A 12,121-nucleotide genomic window follows, 5' to 3' on the forward strand; every position below is an offset into this window, starting at 1 on the left:
AGAGTTGTTTCATACCCTTATTTAAAATAAATCAATTATAAACTAGTTGAATTTTAGAATAATAATTAATTTATAAAAGTTAAATAAATATAAAGTAATTTAAGGGTATTATAATAATGATATTATAAATATATATAAAATAAAATAATTCCAATTAATGGTAAGTGATCCAAGTTAATAAACCTGAAATAGTTAGTTATAAAAATTATAAATATGAATAGTTAGTTATATTTATATTGAAATGGGACCGTTTTAAACACAGTATAAATAAATTAATTAAAAATTCCATTTCCACTGTTCAATTGATTCTAGATATCTATAGAAGCCCTAATCCAAGGATTTCTCCTCCACAGGGTTCAGTTGAATCTCTCAAGAAAGAAAAAATGGAGGAAAACCCAATCCAGCAGATCCAGGAAGATGTGGAAGTTAGAGTAGAGGACAACCAAGAAACCTACAATGGGAATTATTTTCAATAATCTATCCAGGTTTTGATGTTTTGCTGAAGGAAAACTTTGCTAGGACAGTTTCAGAAAAATAGTTTGTTGAAGAACTTGTAAGAGCCAAGCTGGTTGTGGGGGTCCCCTTGATCGTTTTGAAAATTTTGAAATCTCAGTGTCGTTCTCTGAATTTTAACTCGCTGTGCGATGCAGCCACAGATTTATTTTAATATAATTTCTTCCAATTTCAATTTTAAAAATAAATAAACATACCCAATCAATAGTAAAAACAAATAACAAGCAAGTGATGCATCCAAAACACCACCTCATAATACTTAAAACAAAATCTTATCATCAAGGTGTTCAACCATCATAATTTTTAGCAGATAACCATGAATAAACCTGTTTATTGCTGGATCACTTCTGATAAAAAAATACCCATACAATCTGGGTTATTAGCAGCTCACGGGCTGTGGCATCGATTATCCATTAAAACTATAAAATGTACCCCCACCTCTCCACGAAAAATAGAAATGTATGAAAACTTGATACGAAAGATATCAATCCCCTCTCACATATTTTGAATCTTGAGTGATAAAACAGCCTTCACTGGTCATTTTTGTGAACTAAGGCAAAAGATCCATTGGGCAGGACATCTCCTGCAGGCAATTCTACACTTTAATCTTCAATCCCATCGACGCTTTCTTCAACAAGTAATGGCACAGTTTTAACCTGCCCACAAAAGCACATTAGCCTTTCCCAGTTTTCACAATCTACAACAGGCCAACATGACCATAATATACCTACATATCTACAAATCAAGTATTGCAACAACACTAACCAGATTTCTGTACTTTAAGATGTAAAACATCTCTAGATAGCGGCGGGTCTCTTGTCTTTCAAGTTTTGATACATACTTCCAAAACCCATAAACTCCAGACAGGGTCATTAATCTCTTAGCATAAATCTGCCATGTATACCTGCAACATATCCATTGCCCATATCAACTTAGATATATATGGTTGAATTGAATCAAATATTTTAATATACATATTCACATGAGGCCCTGTACGATGTATGGAAACGTATGAAAAATAACAGTTTATATTCACTGCTGCCCCCTCAATAAAGCAACTTACCTTTCATAGATACGCTGTAGACCAGCACTAGAGATCTTGTCCCAGTAAGTGGGATCTATCTGGCACCTCTCAAAAAACTTAACGATGTGTTCACTTGCAGAATCTCCACGGTAGGGATCAATATGAAATCCAGACACCCCATCCACAATAATTTCAGCAGGACCACCATTACATGTTGCAAATGTAGGAAGACCACATGTCATTGCCTCAACAACTGTAAGCCCAAAAGCTTCATAAAGTGCAGGCTGAAACATAACCAAGTCAACAAATGTTGATATCATAGATAGACTTAATCCATTTCTAAATGAATGGTAAATCAGCATAGATCCATCTTAACCATGGATCTATTGACTTCAACGGATTAAAAAAAAGGAAATCTTTCAGTGCTTAAGAGATCTCTTTGTTTATTTGTTTACATTATGGTAATTAAGGGTAGGATTTTGTTAACTTTCATTTTTATATTATTGAATTTTGACAGGTATATACTTATAGATAAGAAATTGATAAGCCTGATCTTACTCTTTATTTGTTTAGATTATTGTAATTAAGGGTAAGATTTAGTTAACTTTTCATGTTTATATTATTAAGTTTTGACAGGTATATACTTATAGATAAGAAATTGATAAGCCTCATATGAAACCTAGGGATGCAGGACCCTAACATTTTTTAAGATTATGAAAAGGAAAAAGGCTAACCTGAATAAAGGCACCTCTTGTGTCACAGATGTAACGGTACAGCTCGCCATTTTGTACTCTATTCTTTTGTGCACATATCCATCGGAACTGACCATTCAGGTTATACTCCTTGATAAGTCTATGCATTTTTTCAATTTCAGCCACTTCTTCTCTATCTCTGGACTTTAATGGGTCAATATCACCAGCAACCACAACAAGGTTAACCAGCTCCCTCAAACGTTTGTTCTTTGCAAACCATTCAACCAATCCTGTAATATTTTTTACTCGGTCGAGTCTTGCCATAGAAAAGATAATGGGCTTTTTAGGGTCATACAAGGCACACCTGAAAACATAGCCAAATAAAATGTTGAATAAATCAGTAAATTCTACTCATTCATATGGAATTGCAGTCCCTGCTGCCTCCTTTTCCCAATATGAAGAAACATTGCAGGCATGAATGACTACTTTTTATAAAGTAAAATTCTAACTTCTCCAACTTTGAAGTGATATACTCAGGACTTGGAACATATTATGGGCCTCTCATATATAGTGAATCAACTGAAATGAGAGAATAGTAGTTTGATTTCAATACTGTGAGAGAAATAACTTGTGGTTAAAGTAATATTTCCCAAGAAGAAAATGAAATAGATATGCATTATCATCATTTGGTTAACAAACAATCATTTTCAGCTTTCCCAAGACAAATAACTCACTGAGACTAAAATGTGTCCCAAACTTAGGTGATGTCTGGCGCACACACTAAATAGGCGATGTCAAAAATAAAAAGAATGTGAGAATTGTCATGTATAGTATTACTTACACATGAATTACCATCATTGGGTTGGCAAACAATAATTTTCATCTTTCGCAAGACAATTAACCCATCACAACTTGAACTAACATGTCTGAAAATTAGGTGAAGCCTAGCACACACTGACATTACTAAGTGGGCGATGTCAAAAGAAATAGAAAACTGTCATGGAGAGTATTACTTACATATGTTCAGTTGTCTGTTCAAAACTGAACAAGAGTTCCTCAATTGAATCATGTAAAGCAGTAAGGCGGCGCTGCTTTTCTGTATAAGGGAAATAAATCTGCATGTCTGCTCCAGGAGAAACAATGTTGAATTTGGGATCAAAAACATCAATTCCATGAATGACACGGTAGAGACCAGGAAGGGTGAAAGCAGTGTGGCTTTCATACTGTCCAACTGTATCCTTACTGCAGCAACAAAGTCATATTTTTATATTTATATATTCAAATAGTGGTTACTTCCTACTTGGTTCAAATAAGATAAAAAAGACCCTTTTGGTTTTTAAGTCTCAGATATTCGGAATAAATAAACAGGATCTTACAAATGCTCTCTAAATGAGGAAAACATCAAACCTTCCTGCAATCTCCTGATATGTGCTAGTGATAATGAAATCTGCATGATTCATTGCAATCAGATCTGCTGTAAACTGGCAAGAGAAGTGGTATTTTTCTTCAAAATTTTTCCAATATATGTCTGAATTTGGGTATTTGGTCTTCTCCAAAGCATGGGCTATGTTGCACTGAGATGAAAAAGAGGATAATATATGTTTAGATTCAAAGTTTTGAGAAAAACAATGCCTTTTCCAGTTGCTGATATATAAAAGCACATTGGCAAGTGAAAAGTACCTGAGTGATTCCTTGTTTATTTGCAATCAAAGATGCAACTAAATTTCCATCACTGTAATTTCCAATTATCAGATCAGGTTGACCATTTAGTTCTGCAGTTACTTCATTTGATACATCCTACAACAGCATGCCAGAAATCCCAAGTTAAAGGGGTGGGTGAACGGGAACACCTTGCCATTCTCTTACCAAAATATTACCAGTTATACTGATAAAATGTTAAAAAGCAGACGAGATTACATAATACAAATTGTTCAGCAACAAGGTTATAAATTCTAATCCTTCCAACTAAGCAACTCAATGCCTAATCCTAATCATTCCATTCCAGAAGCATTAGCCTGAATCCTAACACTCAATTTGCAAAAGATGGTTAATTCAATATAAATCAAAAAGCATCATCTGCATAAAATAAACAAATAGAAACCCATCTAAGAACTCTATTTCAGTTAGAATTTTGTAGTAGTATCCTCGGGATGTATCTTATGTGAGGAAGATAAATACAAGATGCAATAAAAAATCAACAATTTCCAAGCTAAGGAGATTGTAGGAATTTACAGGGTAAGTTCCACAGAAGAATACCAAAAGGACACCGCTCACAACCAGATCTCAAATCAATACACCAGTATTTTTGACGTGGTTAAAACCCTCAGAGTGCAAGGAGGGAAACAGTCCACGGCCTGTCCCAACGTGGGTACAGACAATTTATTAATCAAAGAATGAAAATTTACATAAGCTTCTCTCATGCACGGATTACCCGAACAATGACCCTCCATGCGCTTTAAATAGAACTCATGGACCAATCGGGTGTCAAGCCACGGATCAAGTGTCGGTAATACCGAGGTGAGAGTGAACCGTCGGATCACTACATATCGTGACCGTCGGATTGTAAGTTACAAAATGTACAACGGTAAAGAAACACACTTTACCTAACTCTAACCTAACTCTATACTAGACCAAGTTGAACTTAACTATATCCTATGTGTCGGAATATCCTAACATCCCCCCTTAAGAACAACTTGGGATAGGATTGAAGGATTTACAAATATGACACAATAGGAGAAGGAAGGAGGCACTAGAGCCTATCCCCCCTTAGTGACAACTTCCTGAACTCCAAGCATATATCGAAGTTTAGTGAACTTCGCCTCTGTGAGAGCCTTTGTGAAGATGTCTGCAACCTGATCATCCGTTGGACAATATTGCACTTCAAGAACATGGTCATGAATGAGCTTTCTGATGAAGTGCATGTGTAGTTCAATGTGTTTGCTGCGCTGATGCTGGACTGGATCTTTGCATAGCTGAATGGCACTTTGATTATCACACCAAAGTGTGGTTGGATGCTGCTGCTCAAAGCCAAACTCTGATAGGATCTGACGAAGCCACAAGGCTTCCTTACTAGCTTCCACGGCACCACGATACTCTGCTTCTGCTGACGAAAGAGAAATGGCAGCCTGTTTCTTACAAGCCCATGTAATAGGTCCTGAACCAAGAGTGAAGACATAACCGGCAGTAGACTTCCGATCATCAAGGTCACCAGCCCAATCAGAATCAGTGAAACCAACTAACAGAGGAGCTGCTTTGGCACTGTAATGAATCCCAAACTGTATTGTACCTCGAACATAACGAAGTATTCTTTTAGCTGCTTTCCAATGACTTTCACGGGGGTTTTGCATAAAACGAGCAACAAGGCCAACAACAAAGGAAAGATCAGGACGAGTATGGGTTAAATACAAGAGTTTTCCGACAAGTTGACGGTATAAGGTAGCATCAACTTCAGGAGAAGTACAAGAGACTGAAAGTTTGACTCCAGACTGAAAGGGAGAAGGGGCTGGCTTACAGTCTTCCATGTGAAAATGACGAAGAATATCACAAGCATACTTGGACTGGGAAAGGAAAATACCCTCTTGGGATTGCAAGACTTGAAGACCGAGAAAATAGTGTAAGTGTCCTAAGTCTGTCATTTCAAATTTCTTTTTAAGGCTGGACTTCACATGGTTTATAAGGTTGGGATCACTACCAGTAAGAATAAGATCATCAACATAAAGAACAAGGATGATGAGAGAGTTGCCCACTTTCTTGGTGTAGACAGTATTGTCAGAATGACACCTAGAAAAGCCAGATTCTAAAAGAAAGCTATCCATTTTGGCATACCAAGCTCGAGGAGCTTGCTTGAGGCCATAAAGGGATTTCTTAAGTCGACAAACGAGGCTGGAGTCTGTTTGTATGAAGCCAATGGGTTGTTCCATATAGATTTCTTCCTGCAAGTCCCCATGCAAGAAGGCAGATTTAACATCCATTTGATGTACTTCCCATTTTAAAGAGGCAGCAAGGGAAAGAACAAGGCGGATAGAGTTCATTTTGGCAACTGGAGAGAAGGTTTCAGTGTAGTCAATGCCTTCAACCTGTGAAAAGCCCTTAGCAACTAGACGAGCTTTATGTTTGTTAACTTTCCCATCTGGTCCATACTTGGTTCTGTAAACCCATTTGCATCTAACAAGTTTGCGTCCCTTTGGTAGAGGAACAAGATCCCATGTATCATTTGTCATCAATGAATGATATTCTTCATTCATAGCTGTTTCCCAATGTGGATGGCCTGAAGCTTCTGCAAAAGTGTCAGGATCATGATTCACTGGAGCTTGAGCCAGTAAAGAAGAGGCTCTTTCAAACTGAGAACGTGTACGTCGCTGATCTGTAGGATCACCGGCAAGATCACCTGCTGCATCCCGAGTAGCACGGACCCATCTTGGAAGTTGAGGATCCTGAGAAGGTGGGGAAGGATTATCATCCTCGCTTTCATCATCAGAAGAAGAAATGTTCTCAAAGATAGAAGAGATGGGAAGAGGTGGCACATCCGCCGGACTAGGCTCGCAGGCCGATTTATTTTCATCAAATTTTACATCTCTTCTAATGATAACATTTTTGGACTTAAATGGAATAAGTCTATAGCCTTTTACATCTTCAGAATATCCAACAAAAGTACATTTCTCACTCTTAGGTTCTAAGGCTTTATGCTTTTCATCTGGAATATGGGCCCATGCTTCACTTCCAAACACACGAAAGTGACTTACATCTGGTTTAATGGAACTCCAAGCTTCTTCTGGAGTGATATTCTCTAGAACCTTAGTAGGAGTGCGATTGATTATATAATTTGCACAATTAATTGCTTCGGCCCAAAAACTAAGACTGAGTCCTTTAGATTGCAGCATACAATTAGCCATTTCCTTTAAAGTGCGATTTTTCCTTTCAGCTACACCATTTTGTTGTGGAGTGTATGGAACAGTATGTTGCATTTGAATTCCATTTTCGGTGCAAAAGGTGATGAATGCATTTTTAACATATTCTCCACCATTATCAGTTCTTAGCTTAAGAATTTGATGTCCAGATTGTTTTTCAACGAATGCTTTGAAGGCCAAAAAGGTGGTAAATACTTCGCTCTTGAGTTTTAAGAAGTATACCCAAGTGCGTCTAGAGAAATCATCAATGAAAGTTAAGAAGTACTTGCAGCCAGAGAATGAAGCAACAGGAAGAGGACCACATAAATCACTGTGCACAAGCTGTAAAGGGGCTGAGGTGTGCCAAGAGGCACGTTTGTCAAAACTGTCCCGATGATGTTTTCCGAGTACACATCCGGAACAAACACCATCTTTGCAAGATACCATAGGAAGACCTGTCACCATGTTTTCTTTACAGAGATGCTGAAGGGAGCGATAGTTTAAGTGACCATACCGCTCATGCCAAAGTTTGCTCACTTCATCATTATGAGCAACAAATACTGAGGGAAGATGGGATGACCCAAAGTTGTGAAACTTATACAACCTTTTGGAATCATCAGCAAGACCAGTAGCTAGAATCTGTTTAGGATCTTTTAGATCCTTGATTACAACATCATGAGGTGAAAATTCAACGATTTTACCTTCACCTGAATGAGTTATCTGATAGACAGATAGAAGGTTGCAGGATAAGTTTGGAACACATAATACATCATTGAACTGACCATTGTCTAGATGAACAGTTCCAGTCCCTACAACATTAAGAGATCTATCATCACCAACATATATATTTTTGGTGTTACAATCATTTAAAGAAGAAAACATGGCTTGGTTTTTGGCCATGTGACAAGAGGCTCCAGAATCAATGAGCCACTCATGAGAATGAGAAGAAGAAGAAGATACATTTAATGCATAACCAGACTGAGATGATTGACGATGACATGCAGAAAATGCCGTTCCGGAAGTTGAAGTTGAAGTAGGCTCCAGATGGATGTTATGTTTCTTCATTGCGGCTTCCAAGGCTTCCATCTTCTTAAAGCATTTAGATTCTAAGTGGCCATCTCGATTACAAAAGTTACAATGTCTTTCAGTCTTCTTCCATTTGTTTTTATTGGTCTTATCATATTGCTGAAATGATCTTTCATCTTGAGGCTGAGTTGGTTTAGGACCATTCCTTTGAGGATAAGACTTCTTAGGATTCTTTGAATTTGGATACTGCTGGGCGGCTAACGCTTTTGTGGAGGAGTTTCCAAGATTAAGAAGACCAAGGTGTAAGAGTTTTTCTTGTTCTCTTATTAAGGAATCACAAAAGGAGTCAAAGGAAGGGGCTTGTAGTCTTTGCCTTGACAAATGAAAGCTTCCCTGGTAGAATGGAAAGTGGAAACAAATACAGAGTAGGCTGGCCCTAACTTAGTGAGGATGGAATAAATAAGGTTACCATCATCTTTCTTAACTTTAACACCTTCCAAGAGATATCTAAGGTTCTTGAATTTGACAAGAAATCTTCAATGCAAGAAAAATTATTAGGATCCAAAGTAAGCAGCTCATTTTCAAGTTGATGGGATCTAATTTCATTTTTAATCCCAAAAACTTTAGCAAGTTTTTCTAATGCTTCATGAGGAGTTTCAATTTCTGCAATGTGGAATCTAAGATCAGGAGAAACAGACATTCCTATCAAGCCACGTGCTTGATCTTGTCGATTTTCCCATTTTTCGGCCTTGTCTTCATCTTTGGGTTTCTTCTCTTGGTCTGTGGCTATTCTGAAGAGACCTTTACTTCTAAGTAAATCTCCCATGTAGGCGACCCATTGGAAGTAGTTAGTGCTGTCAAGAATGACTTGGCATGGACTTTCCATTTTTGAAAAACAACTGAAGCTGAAGATGCTGAAAGTGAGTGGTCCAATGGATAGATCTCGAAAAAATAGGCGGTTTTAAAAAAAACGGCTCTGAAAAAGGCTTCCGGATGAAGAAGTTATGGCTTTTTGAAAAAAAATTGTTGACGTTGCCGGCAAAGTGCGCGAATGTGCGGGAATGAAAAAATCCGCCCCCACAAAATGGAGACTTGAACCCAAGACCTCTACTCTCTTAAAAGGTCTTTGAACCAATTGATCTATACAAAAGATTTGAGAGAGAGAGAGAGAGAGAGAGAGAGAGAGAGAGGGGGGGGCCTCGATTTGCGTGCTTGCCTTGGGAAGACTCTTTTCCCCTACAAAACACAAAACACAAAACCCAACACGAATATCCAAAGAAAAACGAACCTTACGGCTCGAAGTTAGCTTTAGCCAAAAAACTAGAAATTTTAAAAAAAAATCTCAAAGTTAGCTTTTAGCCGAAAAACTAAATATTTTCCTCAATGTTTCTGATTTTCCGAGATCACACTAAGGTGCAGGGAAAAGAGCATACGCATGAGAAAAATCCTTTCTTTCTGTTTCTGATTTGCCCAGATCGCACAGAGTCGCAGGGCAAAGAGCATACGCAGAAATGAAAGGTATAGATCCGGGAAAAAAAAAAAGGCTAAATAAACCGAAACCGAAATAAGCAGAGAGAAAATGACAGTAAACTGCAAAAAAAACACTGTATACCTCCCGATCTGAAAAATGACGCAGCTAGGGCTACCGGAAACCTTTTCGCGTGAAACGAAAGGGGTTCCTCACTGAAACAGATGCTCCGAATGCAACAGAGCAGTCCTCTCGGCCCGAAAGCAGTCAGAAACAGCAGATCTAGGAAACGACAGCCGCATGCAGTTCTACCGGCTTCAGATTTGGATCACCAACGGACGCGGCCCTCAAATAGCTCTGATACCATGTAGGAATTTACAGGGTAAGTTCCACAGAAGAATACCAAAAGGACACCGCTCACAACCAGATCTCAAATCAATACACCAGTATTTTTGACGTGGTTAAAACCCTCAGAGTGCAAGGAGGGAAACAGTCCACGGCCTGTCCCAACGTGGGTACAGACAATTTATTAATCAAAGAATGAAAATTTACATAAGCTTCTCTCATGCACGGATTACCCGAACAATGACCCTCCATGCGCTTTAAATAGAACTCATGGACCAATCGGGTGTCAAGCCACGGATCAAGTGTCGGTAATACCGAGGTGAGAGTGAACCGTCGGATCACTACATATCGTGACCGTCGGATTGTAAGTTACAAAATGTACAACGGTAAAGAAACACACTTTACCTAACTCTAACCTAACTCTATACTAGACCAAGTTGAACTTAACTATATCCTATGTGTCGGAATATCCTAACAGAGATTGTCTTTCGGATTAATTACAACATGATTTGGTCGACGTTTCGAACCATCTAATGTGGTTTATCCTCAGGATACAAGCTACAGTAAACTATTATTCCCATTGTCAGCAGCAACATAGGCAGTCACAAGAAGAAGGGGTGTGTAACATTCTCATAAGAAGCAGTTTTACAAATAAGAATGCCCCATCGTTTGAGGATATTCAATATGAGAAATCAACACGACAAACCTCTGGATATAGTGATGTTTCAGCTCTACAAAATCGTCTAGATAAAACCATGGGGGCATTTCCAGCTACAGTGGGGCTTGGAGAAGACTTGTGTCATCACGACAATTTTATACTGCAAGTGCATACAAAACAGAAGAGGAACGGAGCTAAGGCTGTGGCTTCTAAGGAATCATCAGGTGGCCACTTCTTGCAATAGCCAGTAAATCTCTAGTATAGGCTACCTTGTAGTTGTGATCTCTGTCAAAATCAGTTCCATATGATCTACTGGGGGCACGAAACCAACAAATATATTTGTATTTGGTAAAATGTTTTCTACATTGATAGCATTTCGGGTCAAAATGTTGACCATATTAAATTTGTTTACTTTTTCAATTGAGTTACAGCATTGTAAACCTTGAATTGCACTACTGCGGATAAAAACTTGAGCAAGACATATTCATTTCAATATTTGTTAATTTATCAACTTTTACCTCTGCAAATCTTTCCAAATAAGGCCATATATCAAATCGAGAAACCCAGTTTCGCAAAACTCCTTTTTCTGTTCTGAAAGGTACCCGGAGTATCAGTGAATGTTGTGTTCCAATAACTCTTTCAATTCTTTGATTACATATGGTACCGTGGGCCTCAGGAATCAACCGAGTCACCTTGTAACAAAAATGCAAACAAAAAACATAAATATATTGGGTTTGATAAATTACTTTTAAGGACTTAGAAAGCTAAAATAAAAGAGAACATATGAACCTAAATACAAAGAGGAACTAGTACCTCAAAAGGGGTGCGATGATGTACTTAAACTTACACATAATAGTCTTACATAATGCCAACGAAAGCCATTCATCTATCCAAAGCTATAGTTTACATTTTGTAATGGGAAATAATTTGTTCAAATCGGGCCAGCGCTGATTTAACTACAGTATAAATAATGTGAGTGACAGAGCAGCACCAATACAGAAGAAATAATGTAGGTTACAGAGCAACACTTTTTACCACAATAATGTGAGGTGTAATGTCTAGTCCTTGCTGTTTTATTCTCAACAGCATTTCATTCTCCAAGGCACGAACTTGGTCAAGTATATACACAACCTGTGCTCAAATAAGAATATGAAAATAAACTTTTTTTAATAATCAACGATGGTATTAATTGAAGGACAAGTTCAAAATATCAAGATCCCATGGAATGCATATGGACATTATTAAAAATCTGTGTACCTGTCCACCGGTGTCTGGCATTCCTAATACATTGGCTTGCCCAAAATAACCATGAGGTGAAAGAATCACAACATTAAAGACCATAGGAATTTTTTCTAGAAACATTTCCAAAGTCGATGGATCAGGTGCCTGAAGGATCTCCGAGAGTAAATGAATCATATCTGAGACATGTTCCACATTGTCTCCCCAACCTTTTTCGAAACCCATTTCTTGTAATCTGCCCACACCCTAGTCGAGTAAGAATCAAACGAA

At 37.9% G+C, this 12,121-nt stretch overlaps 1 pseudogene across 1 annotated transcript in view; it reads right to left on the reverse strand.

Annotated features, from left to right (window-relative positions):
* Window positions 1-1,043: 1,043 nt before the first annotated feature.
* The window catches only part of LOC149175271 (sucrose synthase 2-like), a 44,374-nt pseudogene continuing 33,296 nt past the window's right edge, over window positions 1,044-12,121 (reverse strand). The window contains exons 9-18 of the transcript XR_016258321.1: window positions 11,870-12,086; window positions 11,648-11,743; window positions 11,131-11,304; window positions 3,910-4,026; window positions 3,637-3,803; window positions 3,247-3,471; window positions 2,272-2,593; window positions 1,577-1,821; window positions 1,279-1,417; window positions 1,044-1,169 (exon numbers count right to left, since the gene is read on the reverse strand). The product of XR_016258321.1 is annotated as a sucrose synthase 2-like (transcript). The remainder of the gene's footprint in view (window positions 1,170-1,278; window positions 1,418-1,576; window positions 1,822-2,271; window positions 2,594-3,246; window positions 3,472-3,636; window positions 3,804-3,909; window positions 4,027-11,130; window positions 11,305-11,647; window positions 11,744-11,869; window positions 12,087-12,121) is intronic.

Source organism: Pinus tabuliformis, chromosome 4_1, assembly GCF_031772625.1.
Source record: "Pinus tabuliformis cultivar Carrire ecotype Pingquan chromosome 4_1, CPIR1, whole genome shotgun sequence".
Taxonomy (NCBI): Eukaryota; Viridiplantae; Streptophyta; class Pinopsida; order Pinales; family Pinaceae; genus Pinus; species Pinus tabuliformis.